At 42.8% G+C, this 20,244-nt stretch overlaps 1 protein-coding gene and 1 non-coding gene across 2 annotated transcripts in view; one reads left to right on the top strand and one right to left on the bottom strand.

Annotated features, from left to right (window-relative positions):
* Window positions 1–20,244, top strand: part of LOC126305900 (cytochrome P450 306a1) — a 352,029-nt gene that overhangs the window by 197,623 nt on the left and 134,162 nt on the right. The gene's annotated exons all lie outside the window — the stretch shown is intronic.
* Window positions 19,048–19,121, bottom strand: Trnat-ugu (transfer RNA threonine (anticodon UGU)). The gene has a single exon. It is a non-coding gene; the product is annotated as a tRNA-Thr (tRNA).

The raw sequence follows: 20,244 nt of genomic DNA, 5'->3' as shown, positions 1-20,244 counted from the left end.
CTTCAGCATTCTCCTGTAGCACCATATTTCAAAATTCATTTATTCTCTTTGGTCTGAGCTGTTTATCAACCACCTTCCAGTTGTGGGCAGTGCTACACTCCAGACGAATACCTTCAGGAAAGAGGTCGTAAGATTAAAAATTAAGACCTGTGTCAATAGATTTTTCTTTTTCAGAATTCCTTTTCTGGTTGTTGATAGTCTGCCTTTATATCCTCGCTAATTCGGTCATACCTTGCTGCCCACATACAAAATTTCATTTACTTCTTTCGGTGTATTATTTTCTCATCTACGTCTCTCAGCATAGCCTGATTTAATTTCATTGCATTCCAGTAGACTTATTGTACCTTTGTTGATGTTCATCTTACGAAGTCTTAGAATGACAGTAATGTCCCTGGACAAAATGTCGACGTCATAAGCAGACCCCCCCCCCCCCCCCCCCCCATGAACCATGGACCTTGCCGTTGGTGGGGAGGCTTGCGTGTCTCAGCGATACACAGAGCCGTACCGTAGGTGCAACCACAACGGAGGGGTATCTGTTGAGAGGCCAGACAAACGTTTGGTTCTTGAAGAGGGGCAGCAGCCTTTTCACTAGTTGCAGGGGCAACAGTCTGGATGATTGACTGATCTGGCCTTGTAACAATAACCAAAACGGCCTTGCTGTGCTGGTACTGCGAACGGTTGAAAGCAAGGGGAAACTACAGCCGTAATTTTTCCCGAGGACATGCAACTCTACTGTATGGTTAATGATGATTGCGTCCTCTTGGGTAAAATATTCCGGAGGTAAAATAGTCCCCCATTCGGATCTCCAGGCGGGAACTACTCACGAGGACGTCGTTATCAGGAGAAAGAAAACTGGCGTTCTACGGATCGGAGCGTGGAATGTCAGATCCCTTAATCGGGCAGGTAGGCTAGAAAATTTAAAAAGGAAATGGATAGGTTAAAGTTAGATATAGTGGGAATTAGTGAAGTTCGGTGGCAGGAGGAACAAGACTTTTGGTCAGGCCAATACAGGGTTAGAAATACAAAATGAAATAGGGGTAATGCAGGAGTAGGTTTAATAATGAATAAAAAAAATAGGAATGCGGGTAAGCTACCACAAACAGCATAGTGAACGCGTTATTGTGGCCAAGATAGACACGAAGCCCACGCCAACTACAGTAGTACAAGTTTATATGCCAACTAGCTCTGCAGATGACGAAGAAATTGAAGAAATGGATGATGGAATAAAAGAAATTATTCAGATAGTGAAGGGAGACGAAAATTTAATAGTCATGGGTGACTGGAATTCGGTAGTAGGAAAAGGGAGAGAAGGAAACGTAGTAGGTAAATATGGATTGGGGGTAAGAAATGGAGGAGGAAGCCGCCTGGTAGAATTTTGCACAGAGCACAACTTACTCATAGCTATCACTTGGTCCAAGAATCATAAAAGGAAGTTGTATACATGGAAGAAGCCGGGAGATACCGACAGGTTTCAGATAGATTATATAATGGTAAGACAGACATTTAGGAACCAGGTTTGAAATTGTAAGACATTTCCAGGGGCAGATGTGGACTCTGACCACAATCTATTGGTTATGACCTGTAAATTAAAACTGAAGTAACTGCAAAAAGGTGGGAATTTAAGGAGATGGGACCTGGATAAACTGACTAAACCAGAGGTTGTACAGAGTTTCATGGAGAGGATAAGGGAAGAATTGACAGGAATGGGGGAAAGAAATACAGTAGAAGAAGAATGGGTAGCTTTGAGGGATGTAGTAGTGAAGGCAGCAGAGGATCAAGTAGGTAAAAAGACGAGGGCTAGTAGAAATCCTTGGGTAACACAAGAAATATTGAATTTAATTGATGAAAGGAGAAAATATAAAAATGCAGTACATGAAGCAGGCAAAAAGGAATACAAACGTCTCCAAAATGATATCGACAGAAAGTTCAAAATGGCTAAGCAGGGATGGCTAGAGGACAAATGTAAGGATGTAGAGGCTTATCTCACGAGGGTAAGACAGATACTGCCTACAGGAAAATTTAATAGACCTTTGGAGAAAAGAGAACCACTTGTATGAATATTAAGAGCTCAGATGGAAACCCAGTTCTAAGCAAAGAAGGGAAAGCGGAAAGGTGGAAGGAGTATATAGAGGGCCTACACAAGGGCGATGTATTTGAGGACAATATTATGGAAATGGAAGAGGATGTAGATGAAGATGAAATGGGAGAGACGATACTACGTGAAGAGTTTGATAGAGCACTGAAAGACCTGAGTCGAAACAAGGCCCGGGAGTAGACAACATTCCATTGTAACTACTGATGGCCTTGGGAGAGTCAGTCCTGGCAAAACTCTACCATCTGGTGAGCAAGATGTATCAGACAGGCGAAATACCCTCAGACTTCAAGAAGAATATAATAATTCCAATCCCAATGAAAGCAGGTGTTGACAGATGTGAAAATTACCGAACTATCAGTTTAATAAGTCACAGCTGCAAAATACTAACGCGAATTCTCTACAGACGAATGGAAAAACTAGTAGAAGCCGACCTCGGGGAAGATCAGTTTGGATTCCGTAGAAATATTGGAACACGTGAGGCAATACTGACCCTACAACTTATCTTGGAAGCTAGACTAAAGAAAGGCAAACCTACGTTTCTAGCATTTGTGGACTTAGAGAAAGCTTTTGACAATGTTGACTGAAATACTCTCTTTCAGATTCTGAAGGTGGCAGGGGTAAAATACAGGGAAGGAAAGGCTTTTTACAATTTGTACAGAAACCAAATGGCAGTTATAAGAGTTGAGGGGCATGAAAGGGAAGCAATAGTTGGGAAGGGAGTGAGACAGGGTTGTAGCCTCTTCCCGGTGTTATTCAATATGTACATTGAGCAAGCAGTGAAGAAAACAAAATAAAAATTCGGAGTAGGTATTAAAATCCATGGAGAAGAAATAAAAACTTTGAGGTTCGCCGATGACATTGTAATTCTGTCAGAGACAGCAAAGGACTTGGAAGAGCAGTTGAACGGAATGGACAGTGTTTTGAAAGGAGGATATAACATGAACATCAACAAAAGCAAAACGAGAATAATGGAATGTAGTCTAATTAAGTCGGGAGATGCTGAGGGTATTAGATTAGGAAATGAGACACTTGAAGTAGTAAAGGAGTTTTGCTATTTGTGGAGCAAAATAACTGATGATGGTCCAAGTAGAGAGGATATAAAATGTAGACTGGCAATGGCAAGGAAAGCGTTTCTGAAGAAAAGAAATTTGTTAATATCGAGTATAGATTTAAGTGTCAGGAAGTCATTTCTGAAAGTATTTGTATGGAGTGTAGCCATGTATGGGAGTGAAACATGGACGATAAATAGTTTGGACAAGAAGAGAATAGAATCTTTCGAAATGTGGTGCTACAGAAGAATGCTGAAGATTAGATGGGTAGATCACGTAACTAATGAGGAGGTATTAAATAGGATTGGGGAGAAGAGAATTTTGTGGCACAACTTGACTAGAAGAAGGGATCGATTGGTAGGAGATGTTCTGAGGCATCAAGGGATCACCAATTTAGCATGGGAGGGAAGCGTGGAAGGTAAAAATCGTAGAGGGAGACCAAGAGAGGAATACACCCAGCAGATTCAGAAGGATGTAGGTTGCAGTAGGTACTGGGAGATGAAGAAGCTTGCACAAGATAGAGTAGCATGGAGAGCTGCACAAACCAGTCTCAGGACTAAAGACCACAACAACAACAAGGAGACATCAGTTTTTTGTTGCTTCTCCCTGAATGTAAGTTCTCTTTTCAAATTTCTCTTTGGTTCCTTTGGCTACTTGCGCAACGTACGGATTGAACGAGCCGAGTGAGCAGAAGACTCAGGTTCGAATCTCGGTGTTGGTGCAAATTTTCATTCATTCCTTCAATCTGCATGTACACATCAGATTTTTGAGATTTGAAAAGGTCTCTGGATCCATACAGTTTCATTTGATTAAAGCACCTATGCCTGGATTTTAGGCAGGGTCCCCCATTCCGTTCGATGCTGATTTGCTATTCCAGTACTGTTGGAGAGCCTATGCAATGCTGTTTGACTGGGCTGAGACGTGAATGGAAATGTGGAGTGAGGTGGGGGGCGTGCTGGGCTAGTCGTGTAGTTGTGAAAAGCTGCTGTGCCAGGCTGGCATAATGATTAGCTCATCTACCTCGTGAGCTAAAGACCCAGGTTCGAATAATGGCCTTGGTACAAATTTTTATTCGTCACTTCAGTCTGCACGACCCTTCATTATGTTTGTGACTTAAAAAGGCCTTTGAATCAGTACAGTTTGACTTGATTAAAGCATCTATGACTGGGATTCATGCAGGACCTCCCCCCCCCCTCCCTCCTCTCCCCGTTAGATGCTGAGTTGCTATTTCAATACAATTCGAGAGCCTCTGCCGTACTGTTCGAGTTTTGGGCTAAAAACAAGTATGCTGAGACGTGAATGGGAATTTGGACTGAGGAGGGAGGTGTGTCAGGGTGATCCATGCAGTCGTGCCAAGCCACTGTATAGTAGTGTAGTGCTCGGCGCATCGGCCTATTGTGCTGGAGATCCGAGTTCGAATCCCGGCCTTGGTACAAATTTTGATTTTTCGCTTCAGTCTGCATACACACATTACCGATATTTGTGACCGGAAAAGGTCTCTGACTCCATATAGCTTCATTAGATTGAATAAGAATGGCTAGGAGCTACAACCCTGTCTCATTCCCTTCTCAACTACTGTTCCCTTTCATACTTTTCGGCTCTTATAACTGTAGTCTGGGTTCTGTGCAAACTGTGGATAACATTTCTTTCCCTGTATTATATCCCATCTACTTTCAGAGTCCCGAAGAGCGCAGACAACTAAATTCTGTCAAAAGCATTCTCTAAATCTACGAATACTATAAAATTAGGTCTGATGGAAACGTACGTTTGCCTTTCGTTAACCTATTCTCTATATCGTTCTGTCAATATTGCCCCGTGTGTTGCCACATTTCTTAGGAACCCAACCCAATTTTCATCGAGATAAACTAATTTTTCCATTCTTCTGTAAATAATTAGTCTAAGTACTTTGCAACATGATTATCAAATTCATAATTGGGTAATATTCACACCTGTCAGCACCTGACTAGCTTCAAACTGGAATTATATTATTTTTGAAGTATGAGGGTTTTCATCTGTGTCATATATATTGCATACAATGTGCAATAATTTTATCATGACGGACTCCCACTAATTCTGATGCAATGTTGTCTACTCCAGAAGCTTTGTTTCGACTTTCTTCTTTCAGTTTTCTGTTAGGGTCCTCTCACAGTATCAAATCTCTCATCTCGTCTTTTTTTTAATCGTTTTCTCTATCTATAATATTGTCTTTGAGCTCATTTTCCTTGTACAGACCTTCTGTGCACTCCTTCCATCTTCCAACCATCCCTTCTTTGCTTAAAACTGGATTGTTACGTGAGCTCTCGATAGTGATACAGCTGTTTCTCTTTTCTCCAAGGGTCTCTTTAATTTTCCTGTAGGTAGCATCTATTTTTCACATGACTGCTACGGTCGCAGGTTCGAATTCTGCCTCGGGCATGGATGTGTGTGATGTCCTTAGGTTAGTTAGGTTTAAGTAGTTCTAAGATCTAGGGGACTGATGACCACAGATGTTAAGTTCCATAGTGCTCAGAACCATTTGAACCATTTTTTTTATTTTTCCCATAGTTATACTTGCTGCTTGAGTGCTGCATTTGTCATTTATGTATGAGGGAATTAGATTAGGAAATGAGACACTTAAAGTAGTAAAGGAGTTTTGCTATTTGGGGAGCAAAATAACTGATGGTCGAAGTAGAGAGGATATGAAATGTAGACTGGCAATGGCAAGGGAAGCGTTTGTGAAAAAGAGGAATTTGTTAACGTGGAGTATAGATGTAAATGTAAGGAAGTCGTTTCTGAAAGTATTTGTATAGAGTTTAGCCATGTATGGAAGTAAAACGTGGACGATACATAGTTTGGACAAGAAGAGAATAGAAGCTTTCGAAATGTGGTGCTACAGAAGAATGCTCAAGATTGGATCGGTAGATCACATAACTAAAGAGGTATTGAATAGAATTGGGGAGAAGAGGAGTTTGTAGACTAGAAGAAGGGAACAGTTGGTAGGGAATTTTCTGAGGCATCAAGTGATCACCAATTTAGTATTGGAGGACAGCGTGGAGGGCAAAAATCGTAGAGGGAGACCAAGAGATGAATACACTAAGCAGATTCAGAAGCATGTAGGTTGCAGTAGGTACTGGGAGGTGAAGAAGCTTGCACAGGATAGAGTAGTATGGAGAGCTGCATTAAACCAGTCTCTGGACTGAAGACCACAACACAACAATGTAGCTTTACCTGCATAGAAAATTTATTTCTGTTCAAAAAAAATGGCTCTGAGCACTATGGGACTCAACTGCTGTGGTCATTAGTCCCCTAGAACTTAGAACTACTTAAACCTAACTAACCTAAGGACATCACACACATCCATGCCCGAGGCAGGATTCGAACCTGCGACCGTAGCAGTCGCACGCTTCCGGACTGCGCGCCTAGAACCGCGAGACCACCGCGGCCGGCTTTATTTCTGTCAATGTCAGTTTTTAAATGTCTGTATTCTCATTTACGAGAAATAAACTCTACTCAAAGTCCACATGTCCACATCTGCCATGGAAATATTTTGCAGTTTTCAATATGGCTTCGAAATGTCTGTCTTATTAATATACTAACTATTGGCACCAAGAATAACTCCGAAAGTATGATAGGAACTGAAAAGTTTGTGGGACAAAAGTTGCACGGGACAACGGGGGCCATAATATGACGTTGGTTTTTTGTTACTAGGTGCGGCCTTTCCCTACTTTTTCCTTTGTCCTAATCTCTTCCACGTGGAGTAGCACTCACAACCAACGACCTCTTTTTTGTTGTTGTATGTGCCCAAAAATTTCTTTTTCCTTACAAATTTCCTTTCCGCATCTCCCACTAATCGATGTTCCTTGATGTCTTAAACCATGTCCTGTCATCCTGTCCCTTCTTGTAGTCAACACATTCCTTTCCTTGTTGATTTTACGGAGGACCTCCACATTTCTTGTCAGTACGCTCAGTTTTCAACAAGATTCTATAACAATGCATTTCAAACGCTTGATTCCCTTCTACTCCAGTTTTTTCGCGGTTGGCGATTCACTTTCTCCAGACGTACATTCTCAGAAAATTCTTTTTTAAATTGAAGCCATAGTTTGATATTATTAGACTTGTGTACGGTAGTCTGCTTGCTATATCTCCACTGTTTTGCCCGCTATCGGATATGTTTTTTCTAGGTAGCAGTATAATTTTTCTTTATCTACTACATTGTCCCTAGCTTTGTTGTAATGCCTAGCTCTAATCTCATACCTGTTGCTCTCATTATTTTCATCTTCTTTTGATTCACTGTCACTCCATACTCCCCACTTATTACACCATGCTATTCTGTAATCCTTTCCTACACTTACCAGGGATAGCAATACCAACCATAAATCTTACCACTGGTAGCCTTTAGCCACAAATTTTAATCCTATTTTAGAACCTTTTGTTACATCCGTCATCACACCTTCCATGTACAGTCTGAGAAGTAGAGGATAAAGATATATGAATGCTTTATGCCTTTTTAAATCAAAGAACCTGTCTTGGTCTTCTATTCTTCTTGTCCCTCCTTGGGTTTTCTATGCATATATACAGGGTGCAACGAGTATGAAAGCAGATATATATACTGATGGCTCAGAACAGTGTACTGAAAATCATCACATCAGTATTTACTTCATTTTCAGACAGTTATAGCTGTTAGGAGTAGTACGTTTTTAGGTTTGTTAGTAGCTCCAAGTACATGTGACAGGAGTAAGCCATTATGCCTATGTTCCCCTGGATCGCAGGTCAGGTGTTTACGTGTGGACATGTGGACGGAAAACGCTACTGACAGGCGCACTCCACTTAGTGCTGCAGTTACGAAGAAACATCAGGTAGTAAATTATTTGATGCGTTTGTGGGAAGACTGTTCGACGCATAGGGGAAAAAACACACCGTTGTGTGTGTGTGTGTGTGTGTGTGTGTGTGTGCATATTAAGAAACCATGTATAAAAATATACGTACTCATACCCTTTACACCCTCTACATTAAACCTCTTTTGTTGATAATTTAAAACATCTTGCACTATTTTAGTTTGTCGAGTACTGTTGCTATGTTAACAAATCGTGTTTCGAGTCCAGTTTCATTATTCCTGTAAGGACAAAAGTGGGATATGTGCAACTTAAAGTAGAACCAGTAAGACTGAAGTTCTCTATAACATACAGAAAGCAACAAGAGCATTATGACACTCTCTTCACTGTGGCCACATGGCACAAAACAAAAGGTGCACGGTTACCGCGGAAACTGTGACGTTAATTTGATGTTCACTTGTCGTTAGTATCCGTGAAAGCGGAGGAATGACAGTAAATGTTGGAAAAGTATGTGGCCTTGTATCTCCTCATATCAGAGAAGGCCGAAATCCGAGAGTTGCCAGTACTGCATAGGAGAATACTATGAGTGCACCAGAAAATAAGTGAAACGATGGTTAGATGGACTACTACTCCTGTTTCGTAAAACTGCTAATTGTGTTGAAAGAGGAACGTTGTTCAGCTTTCATGGTTTTCTTTAACATTCTGACACCAGTCCTTGAATGACTGTATTTTACGGTATGACTCGATGCCTGTGGAGAAGGAACAGGAGGTACTGTCAATATTTATTTTTGTTATAGCACGTCCCGACCTCCTTCCCAATTGTTCTAATTTTCTTTTCTTTCTTTCAGTTTATTTCAAAGGTATGACAGACTGAGTGTCAGGTTGATTTTGATTAACAATATGAGTGTGGTTAAAGTCTCGTCTGCTTGTCAACTTTTTTAACCACACATGAGTTGGCGTCGAAGATGAGTGCCGCAGTGCAGATGCAAGGTGCTCCAGTAACCGGAAGGGACAAAAGGTCTTTGTGGCCCCGATGACAATGGAGAAAGGTTGTGGTTTGAATGTGGTCCGTATACTTGGTGCTGTATGGTTGGTAAAGTAGGAAGTAAAGCGCTAGGAAGTAAACCGTTGTTCTTTCACAGGAATTATTTTTTTAAATTTATAGTAAAGTCATTTTGGCTAACGACCTTTTTAGTAGATAAACCAGCTTGGATTAGGTCTTTTTTCTACTTTTTTTTTTCTTATGGAACTGGCTTAGCTTCAGAATCATGAGAAGAAATAAGGTGTAAACTCCGAATCATTAGCAGGATGTGCAGCATTAAGTTGAGATTATGCCTCTGCAGTTTTGCTTTTCTCGATGGCGAGCACGAATTAAAAATAGTTAATTGTGTGGAAGACCTCGTGGCTTTTAGCCGCGCGGTGATTAACTTGCTAGCGTGCTCGTAACATACCTTTCAATTTATTTCTTCTGTAGCATTAAGAAACAGCTCGTGTGTTGTCGTTCTCATACGCGGGAATGGAAAAGGTCGTGAGCAGAAATATGAAATTGGACTCAAAGTCCATAGACACCGGCCGGTGTGGCCGTGCGGTTGTAGGCGCTTCAGTCTGGAACCGCGTGACCGCTACGGTCGCAGGTTCGAATCCTGCAACCCTGCTTCGGGCATGGATGTGTGTGATGTCCTTGGGTTAGTTAGATTTAAGTATTTCTAAGTTCTACAGGACTGATGACCTCAGATATTAAGTCCTGTAGTGCTCAGAGCTTTTTTTTTTTTTTTTTCTACGTAGACGGAAATTTCACGAGCCAATCTAAAGTGACGTTCCCAACGTCTGAAAGATATAATAGGCTGTGCTGTGTGCGTGTGTGAGTTAATGAAATCATGCGCGTGAAAATAAGTCAAGATGGCCATAAGGTGCCACAGGGCAGTGGAGCCTATTCTTGCTCACACACAGCATGTGAGAAAGAGGTCCCCCGTGAGCTTATTGGCTAAGAAACTTACACCGTGTGAATGGAGTTCATCTTACCGAGAGTATCATTGCCCGCACTATTCCCTATTCTCATTCAGATGGGTAAGGAAACTATTTTTCGGGGTGCTGTAAAGTGATTGTCAATACCATTTTGTTCAGAGTAACATTTTATCATGTCGTTAGCGATGTGGTATGGGGGCAAGTAAGATCATGAAGTACGAAGTGAATGAGCGTGTGGATGGATACCAAAATGCATGTTAGTACGTGAATATTATACACAAAACCAATCCAGAGCATGTCTGCTTTAATTATGAGACCAATTAAAGTATTTTCCTGTACAATTTCACTGTTAGAGAATTAATGTGTGAGTATAAAGTTTCTGTTAGTTACAGGATAAAATTTCTGGTAGTTAACACAATTTGGGGAAATAAAAACCACAATAATAATAAAATTTATCTTCCATATTTATCTCCTTAACATAGACTAAGCCCTGACTTTAGGTGCAGTATATATTTTTTGAATGAATAAGTGGGGCGTGGGTGGATTTCAATTTCCAGGAAGATGTGGCCAATAGAGCGTGAGCACCAGAGAATTATTAAGTAATCCGTTTCCGTTGCGCAATTGTTCAAATAAAGGATCAGTGCTTATTAGCAGCTGCAGTCTATTTCTGATCGTCACATTGTCTGTGGGTGGATCCCATTAGTAATATACAGACATGTCCGAAAGAACAAAATGTTCAAAATGTCCTCCGTTAGCGAGGATACATGCATCCACCCTCCGTCGCATGGCGTCCCTGATGCGCTGATGCAGCCCTGGTGAATGGCGTACTGTGTCACAGCCGTCCACAATACGAGCACGAAGAGTCTCTACATTTGGTACCGTGGTTCCGTAGACAAGGGCTTTCAAATGCCCCCATAAATGAAAGTCAAGAGGGTTGAGGTCAGGAGAGCGTGGAGGCCGTGGAATTAGTCCGCCTCTACCAATCCATCGGTCACCGAACCTGTTGTTGAGAAACGTACGAACACTCGACTGAAATGTGCAGGAGCTCCATCGTGCATGAACCACATGTTGTGTCGTACTTGCAAAGGCACATGTTCTAGTAGCACAGGTAGAGTATCCCGTATGAAATCATGATAACGTGCTCCATTGATCGTAGGTGGAAGAACATGGGGACCAATCAAGACATCACCAACAATGACTGCCCAAAAGTTCACAAAAATCTGTGTTGATGACGTGACTGAACAATTGCGTGCGGATTCTCGTCAGCCCACACATGTTGATTGTGAAAATTTACAGTTTGATCACTTTGGAATGAAGCCTCATCTGTAAAGAGAACATTTGCACTGAAATGAGGATTGACACATTGTTGGACGAACCATTCGCAAAAGTGTTCCCATGGAGGCCAATCAGCTGCTGATAGTGCCTGCACACGCTGTACATGGTACGGAAACAACTGGTTCTCCCGTAGCACTCTCCATACAGTGACGTGGTCAACGTTACCTTGTACAGCAGAAACTTCTCTGGCGCTGACATTAGGGTTATCGTCAACTGCACGAAGAATTGCCTCATCCATTGCAGGTGTCCTCGTCGTTCTAGGTCTTCCCCAGTCGCGAGTCATAGGCTGGAATGTTCCGTGCTCCCTAAGACGCCGATCAATTGCTTCGAACGTCTTCCTGTCGGGACACCTTCGTTCTGGAAATCTGTCTCGACACAAACGTACCGAGCCACGGCTATTGCCCCGTGCTAATCCATACATCAAATGGGCATCAGCCAACTCCGCATTTGTAAACATTGCATTGACTGCAAAACCACGTTCGTGATGAACACTAACCTGTTGTTGCTACGTACTGATGTGCTTGATGCTAGTACTGTAGAGCAATGAGTCGCATGTCAACACAAGCACCGAAGTCAACATTACCTTCCTTCAATTGGGCCAACTGGCGGTGAATCGAGGAAGTACAGTACATACTCACGAAACTAAAATGAGGTCTAACAAGGAAATTAAGCGTTCCGGACACATGCCCACATAACATATTTTCTTTATTTGTGTGTGAGGAATGTTTCCTGAAAGTTTGGCCGTACCTTTTCGTAACACCCTGTATATATGGCTCACCGGCCATTTGACCATCTTATTCTGTGCGAATGCACAAACAGTGGTCGAGCTCTTCCAGGAATCGGCAAAAAGCCATGAGTAATGAGTATAATGGGCAGGAGCACTATGAATATAGTGCGGGACAATAAGCAGGGAATGTGGGTTTCACGGGAGGCGTACCAGAGATAAGTCCCTGCAGTCGCACTATCCTCTGTGTTCTCGGTGGCTCAGATGAATAGAGCGTCTGCCATGTAAGCAGGAGATCCACGGTTCGAGTCCCGATCGGTGTACAATTTCCAACTGTCCCCGTTGACTTATATCAACGCCTGTATGCAGCTAAGGGTATTCATTCCATTGCAATTCCATTAGTAATAAGTATCTGGATCTCCTATCTAGGGAGCCACCTGCTAGATATAATAAAACCGGTGGCGTGGCTGCAGTTTGAAAGGTGACTGACTACTCGGTTAGCTTGATTATTACCTACAGTGTTTCTACGAGCCCTTTTGGAAGTGAATCATTTATCGGTTACATAGGCTGTGGGATGTAAACATGTTTGTTATGACTGTATTGTGCTGTGGATAACATTCGTCTGGTCGTAACTGGAATGTGTGGTTGAAAGAAAAGCTACAGTGAGAGCTGTATACTTACGAATATTATTGCTGACCATTGCATGTATTAATGCTTAGTGGAAATAATGTAAAGAGTTAAAGGCATCTAGAGTTCTACATGAGGTAGCAGGAAGCGATATCTAGCACCAACTTCCAAAATCACAAAGGTGGTGGACATTCTTCGAAGAAAGTAGGCGGACTAAGTAGATGTTAAGTAGAGTACACCACACATAAAAAAAAGATTAGGGACAAATAAGGGCTGGGCGGGATTAGCCGAGCGGTCTCAGGCGCTGTAGTCATGGACTGTGCGGCTGGTCCCGGTGGAGGTTCGAGTCCTCCCTCGGGCATGGGTGTGTTTGTTTGTCCTTAGGTTAAGTAGTGTGTAAGCTTAGAGACTGATGACCTTAGCAGTCAAGACCCATAAGATTTCACACACATTTGAACATTTTTTCTCTTTTTTTTTAAAGTAAGGGACTGCAGAACATTACCGGGAACTCACATGGATTAAGTTCAAAGTATGAAAAGTAGGCCTAAATGCAAAGCAAAAGACACAGAAGTTTACACCAAAATGACATAATTCTAAAAAATACGAAAGCTAAGTGGTGAACGTTTTAGGCCGGGAGAGTTCTCCAAAATTACAGCACATCTGTTAAAGAAGCCGCTTACTAATGTGAGTGACAGAAGACGTCGTAGGAGATCAAAGATGCGTTGCTGGTATCGGGACAGATACGACTACGTATAGCCCGTACAGCTTAGCAGGTTTTAGTGGGGAATCTCAGGAACTAATACGACGGAGTAGTTTGTCTCAAATATCTCTCATACCCAACAAACTTTCGCGGGATGAACGTCGCCTTTCTCGCATGGGGATCACGGTACAGGAAAATAAAGTGTAAATTATTTGTAGCGTTTTATGATCGAGTCAAGTGAAAATAAAATGTTAAAAGTTTAGTTAATTACATGCTCAGACGAAAAAAAATATATTTTCTAAGAACTATGTAAGAGGTTGGAGTGCATTCAAATGCATTTTTTTTTCTCGTTGAAACTAGTGGAATATTACTACAGAAGGCACCTTACACAAAGTTCTGACCTGTTCTAGCCTGCAGATTATATCGTCTGGATCTAAATAACAATAGTTCAGCTCCTTCGCTGCGTCACCTACCTGTAACTACTGCAAGGACGATCTATTCCTTGATCTGTATACATTTTCACTACAAAATAAGGTGCTTCCTGTCCATATGAACTAGAAATTGACAACAGTGCCATTGAGAACGCCAGCTTGGAGGGTTAGACGTCTGGATCCTGCGTCAGCACCGGCGGCCGCGCTATAAATAGCGGCTCCTGCGACTGCGGCCGCGGCCGCGGCGCCTGGCGCTGTACTTGCAAGAGTGTTGCAAATTGCCGGGCAGCCAGTAATCACTCACGCCCCAAGGCCCCCCGCGGTCCGGTCCGGTCCAGCGCAGCGGCGCGCAGCTCGGCAGGGCCAGGCGGGCGATCGCTCATCCCGCTCGCTCGTTACTGGCACGTAGACGCTGTCAACGCCCCGCTCGCGGACACTCTTACGCAAGCCAGCCTTGTCGCAGAGTTTTCCTCGCGCTACCTTTTATCGAATGAGCTTACGTAAGGCACGGGTTACCGACCCGAAACTGAATTGCAGTGCCCGACTACGACGTAAGCTTTCAGTTGAAATATCAAACATGCACTGAGGTAATGGAAATGAGCGTTTGGCGTCATTGGCCGGGAGGCCACTTACGGGGCGGGTCCGACCACCTTGGTGCAGGTCTTATTACATTCGACGCCACTATTGTAAAAGGTGTTTTGATTTTAAGGGGGCAAGCCGCCGTAATTGTTAAAGCTCATTCTTTTAACCATTCGTTAAGTTCGGTAAGTTATATGAATTTGTTGTTATTTAAAAGAGTTTAGCATTGGCTATTTAATAAATTGTGCTCAGAGTCTGCTGTTTGGATATTATTGGGTGGAAATCCTTGGATAGTTGTCCTATAGAAATATACATTCCAAATTCAGAAATCAAATAACAATATAACATCCCGACAGCACATGATAACCACGGCGCCGTTAACTCCGGCGCTCTCAACAAGTGCCGGAAGCCAACACACACACACACACACACGAATCTTAATAAACAATTCTGGCTTCTTAAAACAGAACAATAAAAGCCAAGTGCACATGAATAGTCAAAACACAGTCCCAGAAGTGGCGTAACGACACCAAACGCGACTGTTCCACCAAGTTAATTATAACACAGGGAGATAAAAATACATAACATACCACTAAATGCTGTTACACGAACCAAATTGATGAGATCGTGTTTTTCAAGTCCCAGATGACCACATATACCAAGCAGCAGTGATTCACTATGTATATACTGTCCAAAACCGCCTTTCTTAAGCAGATTTTACCTCACACATCAAATGCCAAATATATCACACATGAACGCAACTAGTCGTCTCCGGGCCAGAGTATCACAGGACCCCACCGGACCTCCACATCGGACAGGCAGGAAAAACAAGTACGCCGACTCCAATTAACCATGGCCAGCACAGCGGCGAGTCGCCTCCGCTCCAGACCACTCTGCTCATACTGCGAGGCACAACAACATTAGCGCTAGTCACCAGCAGGTCAGGCAGAGCCAACTTCACGTTCCGTGCAATATCCTTCAAGGAACTTCCTTCCTTGATGAAATCACGCCCCGAACGTGGCTCTTTACCTCAAAATCATGTGATTTATACAGTCGGCGAATCGCAAAGTTCACCAGCGTTGGCAGACTGTTGTAACAGTGAAGAAGAACATACTATTAATGACTATAATCTCTGTATGCGTATCTCTTGTGTTTATTGAACTTGTGGGTAAACGCTACTAAATCATGAACCAACATAATACTGCATGAAAAAGCGTGCTGTGTATAACATAAGAAATTGTATATTTCTGAAAATCAGCGAAAAATTAGACTACAAGCATCAGTGTCAACTGAAGACACAAAAGACGTGATAGCAGACGGCATTTCCTGATGTAGGCGGAAAACCAAGCAGAAACTACCGCATGTAAAAGCCGACAAACTTAACGAACTGTTTTTCGATTTTAAAAATAAATCAAATTGTAAATATGTGTAATTACACGCAGCTGATAATGCTTTACTTCAATACGGCGAAACGCGTCTGATGCGAAAAATACGCATTTTCTTGTAGTTGGAACGACGGAACAAAAATACCTTCAGGAATTTCGAAGCAGCTACAGGCGCTATGGCCACATGAATGAAGAATTAGTACTTACGTTAGACAGGGTATAGATGTGTTCGATGTAGTCACGGGAGATAATGTTTCACGCTACTTTCTCCCGTTGTTCCAAGAGGGCAGGGATTCTGGACAAAATGTTACTTGCGTATGTCAAGATAAATGAGGCGCCTGTATGTTGTTAAAGATCCCTTGGGAAGACTATGCCCGATAAATATTCCGTCTGCATTCTGAGCACCATGATCCAACAAATTTTTCGTTTACGGCGAACAATAGTTCATGCTGGGGATGAACTGTCTAGCTCTTAGGTCACAAAGGCGTAACAACACGAGCAAGTGTACCTGAAAATGACAAGCGGAAGAGAAAATCTGTTCACTGAACATTAAGAGTCTGGTTGCCGCGTCGTGCTTTTCAATTCTGAGGTCGTTGAGCGACGTACTTGATGCAAACTACGTGGATCACGTACGTCAATTGAGGCGGTAGACTTGTTTCACAATTGTCTCATGCAAAATGTATCTGGATCGCCCTCTATATCCCCCTCGCGTTGTCCCATGCTGGCGAATGTATTCGCGTGCCTATCGCAATGTTCGCCGCCTAGCGCACCCGGCCACGGCGAGGCGTGCTGCGTATCTCGTCGCAGCCCCCCTCCCCCCTCCTCTCCTTCGCCCCACCGCATTACTTAATGCATTAAGGGCGCCTCAGATTTCAAACATGCCGCGAGAATCTTGAGTTATAACAGATGCTCCGGTGTTCACCGGGTTCTAGATTCTTCAGGTTCTAGTTACTTGAAGGTTGTTCCTGCGCTCTTAGTTGGCGATAAACAGGCAAAGAACTGGACAAGCCAAGTAGGTTTTATAACCATAGAAAAGCGTGTAATTTGAAGCAAGCAATTTAATAATTTGTATCAAGGAAACAAAATGCTTATCGTAAACTGAGAATACTTCCACCGATTTTCAGATTAAAATCTGATTACCATGACCGTTTTTTTAACTTCATAGATATATATGTTAATGAACGTAGGGACAGACTGATTAGTACAATACATTTTCTAAAATGCAGGGGAATTAATGCTAAGAAAATGTATGTGGTCAAAGTTAGCTCCACGATTGTCAGCTACCGTTCCATTTATGGTCAGTATTTCAATAACACAATGAAACTTTGACCATTCAGAAATAAATTACATAGATCTAAAGTTTCCTTAAGTGCTTTATTGAGCCTCATAAAAGAAAAAACTTATTATGGTACGTAAATCGAACAGTGTCATCCATCATCGAAATTATAAACGTAATGAGGAGTACTAAGAGGACTGCAGCAAACGTAGCTCCAAATTTTGCTGAACATAATACCTTCAATTTCATCTATTTTAGAGCTAAATCCTAGTTCCCGAAGATCCATTGCAGTTAGATTTAAGGGTATTAGTTCTTCATTTATCGAGACAATATCTGGCAGTAACAGCCAAGCGAACTTCAATCCTTGTTTCCTGAGATATTTGACATTATACAGTGTAACTGAATCACCGCCTGAACCACAACAGCTTGTAGTTTGAGCAATACGTGACGGATTGTGTTTTTCTTAGTTGTTGGCTGATTAACGATTATAAATGAACCTTCGTATTTATACCGATGGTTGATGTATGTATTGTAGAGTTCCACATTGTCAGTGGTGTCAACATTGTTTCATAAATTGTGTATGTGCAATCCTGGGGTAACAATGACCAGTGATCAAAGTAACTAAAAAAAATCGTGCACGTCTCCTCAGAAATCGTAATTTTAGTGGTAGATATATGTATTTGAACAAAAAGATCACCAGTCGTCTGTTTTGAGAATTAGTCGAGTAACGTACATGATATAGCTGAACACCGATATTTTTTTCTGTTAAATGACATCGGTCGAATGTGCACAATCTGACGTCAACACACTTTCGCGATTACAGTTACAAGTCGCAACAGGTTCGCTAACTTTTGCGCAAGAAAATCGGTGCCATTTGGCGTATACTGCCGAACTTAACTACCAAACAGCCAGCCAGTAGAGAGCTGTAAAACGTTTGGTGTGTAAGTGGACAAAGTAACCATGGCGGTCAAAGTATACACCGTGTAATTTGTCTGTAACTCCGCAATTCATAATCGTACAAACTGTTTCCGTATTAGAGTCCTATTGTCGAGCCAACAGCTTTTCATTATCTCTCCGATGTAATGATGACATGACCAAAATTCTCTCAACAGTAAGAACATTAAGACCACCCCCCTCTGAATCTTGTAAAGGATATATGAAGTGGCACTCAAAGTTATGGCGGTACAGAGGAACCATTCAATCAGATCAGTGCGCTGAGAAGGGAAAAATTTTTTGTTTAAGTGACTGTCACAAATGACAGGTCTGATGACCAGGCGCGTGATTCTGAGCATCACGTAAACGTCCTGCTCAAATACGGATTCACGTGGCATTGTAATCAGGATCTATTGTAAGTGGGCGGATAGCTTTGAAACCATGAGAACGGGACAGTGACTTGGACATCCACACTTCATGTAAGATGATTTGAATTCGAGTGTGCTGTTAGTAAGGCGGCACTTCGCACTGTGGCGGTCGCTCACTCACAGGCATTTTACGCTGAAGAGCTAATATCATGTAGGGGCCCGGCGAGCACGTAGAAGAATCGTAACACGAGGTGACATGTACTTGACGAATGTCTGACGTAGTGCTGGAGGGAAGGGACACCATGAATCATGCAGGGCTGTCCATAAATCCGTAAGATAACGAGGGGATACAGGTCACTTCTGAACACCATGTTGCAAGGCATCTAAGATATGCTCAATAATGTTTAATTCTGGGATGTCTGGAGGCCAGCGTAAGTGTTTAAACTCAGGTGAGTGTTCCTGGAGCCACTCTGAAGCAATTCTGTACTTGTGAGATGTCGCATGGTCCTGGTGGAACTGCCCAAGTCCGTCGGAATGCACGATAGACATGAAATGATGCAGGTGATGAGTCAGGATGCTTACGTACGTGTAACTTGTCATACTCGTACCTAGACATATGAGGGGTCCCATATATGATGATAGTAACTGTTCCGAAAGGACAGATACAAGTGATGACCATGCAGCTACTCTAGAAAAAAGTAATTAATCAAAACTCTCAGCTGCCAACAGGGGTTGTCGATATACCTCAATGGGGGCAACTGTAAATGTGTGCCCCGACCGGGACTCGAACCCGGGATCTTCTGCTTACATGGCAGACGCTCTATCTATCTGAGCCACCAAGGCCCTCGGTGGCGTCCTTCATCGGTAATGCTGGATTTCAATATGGTATTCGTCCACCCTTAGCCCCTATGACAGCTTCCACTCTCGCAGGCATACAGTCAATCAGATGTTGGAAGGTTTCTTGGGGAATGACAGCCCATTTTTCTCGGAGTGCTGCTCTGAAGAGAGGTTTCGATGTTGGTCGGTGAGGCCTGGCACGAAGTCGGCGTTCCAAAACATTCCACAGGTGCTCCATAGAATTCAGGTCAGGACGCTGTGCAGGCCAGTCCATTACAGGGATGTTATTGTCGTGTAACCACTCCGACATAGGCCATGCCCGATGAACGTTTGATCGATCGTATTGAAAGATGCAGTCGTCATCCTCGAATTGCTCTTCAACAGTGGGAATCAAGAAGGTGCTTAAAACATCTATGTAGGCCTGTTCTGTGACAGTGCCTAGCAAAACAACAAGGGGTGCAAGTCCCCTCCATGAGAAACAAGGCCACACCATAACACCACGCCTCCGAATTTTACTTTTGGCGCTACACACACTGACAGATGACGTTCACCGGGCATTCGCCATACCGACACATTGTGTACTGTGATCCGTCACTCCACACAACGTTTTTCCACTTTCGAATCGTCCATTGTTTACGTTCCTTACACCAAACGAGGCGTCGTTTGGCACTTACCAGCGTGATGTGTGGCTTATGTTCAGCCGCTTGATCATGAAATACAAATTTTCTCACCTCCCACCTAACTGTAACAGAACTTGTAGTGGATCCTGATGCAGTTTAGAATTACTGTGTGATGTTCTGGATAGATGTCTGCCTGTTATACATTACGATCCTCTTCAACTGTCGGCGATCTCTGTCAGTCAACAGACGAGGCCAGCCTATACGCTTTTGTGCTGTACGTGTCCCTTTGCGTTTCCACTTCACTATCACATCGGAAACAGTGGATTTAGGTATGTTTAGGAGTGTGGAAATCTCGCGTACAGACGTATGACACAAGTGACACCCATACACCTTACCACGTTCGAAGTCCATCAGTTACGCGAAGCGTCTCATTCTGCTCTCTCACAACGTCTAATGACTACTGAGGTCGCTGATATTAAGTACCTGGTAGTGAGTGGGAGCACAATGAA

This window comes from Schistocerca gregaria, chromosome 1, assembly GCF_023897955.1.
Source record: "Schistocerca gregaria isolate iqSchGreg1 chromosome 1, iqSchGreg1.2, whole genome shotgun sequence".
NCBI lineage: Eukaryota > Metazoa > Arthropoda > Insecta > Orthoptera > Acrididae > Schistocerca > Schistocerca gregaria.
The sequence above is the reverse complement of the archived record's forward strand: the minus strand, read 5'-3'. Positions and strand labels throughout refer to the sequence as shown.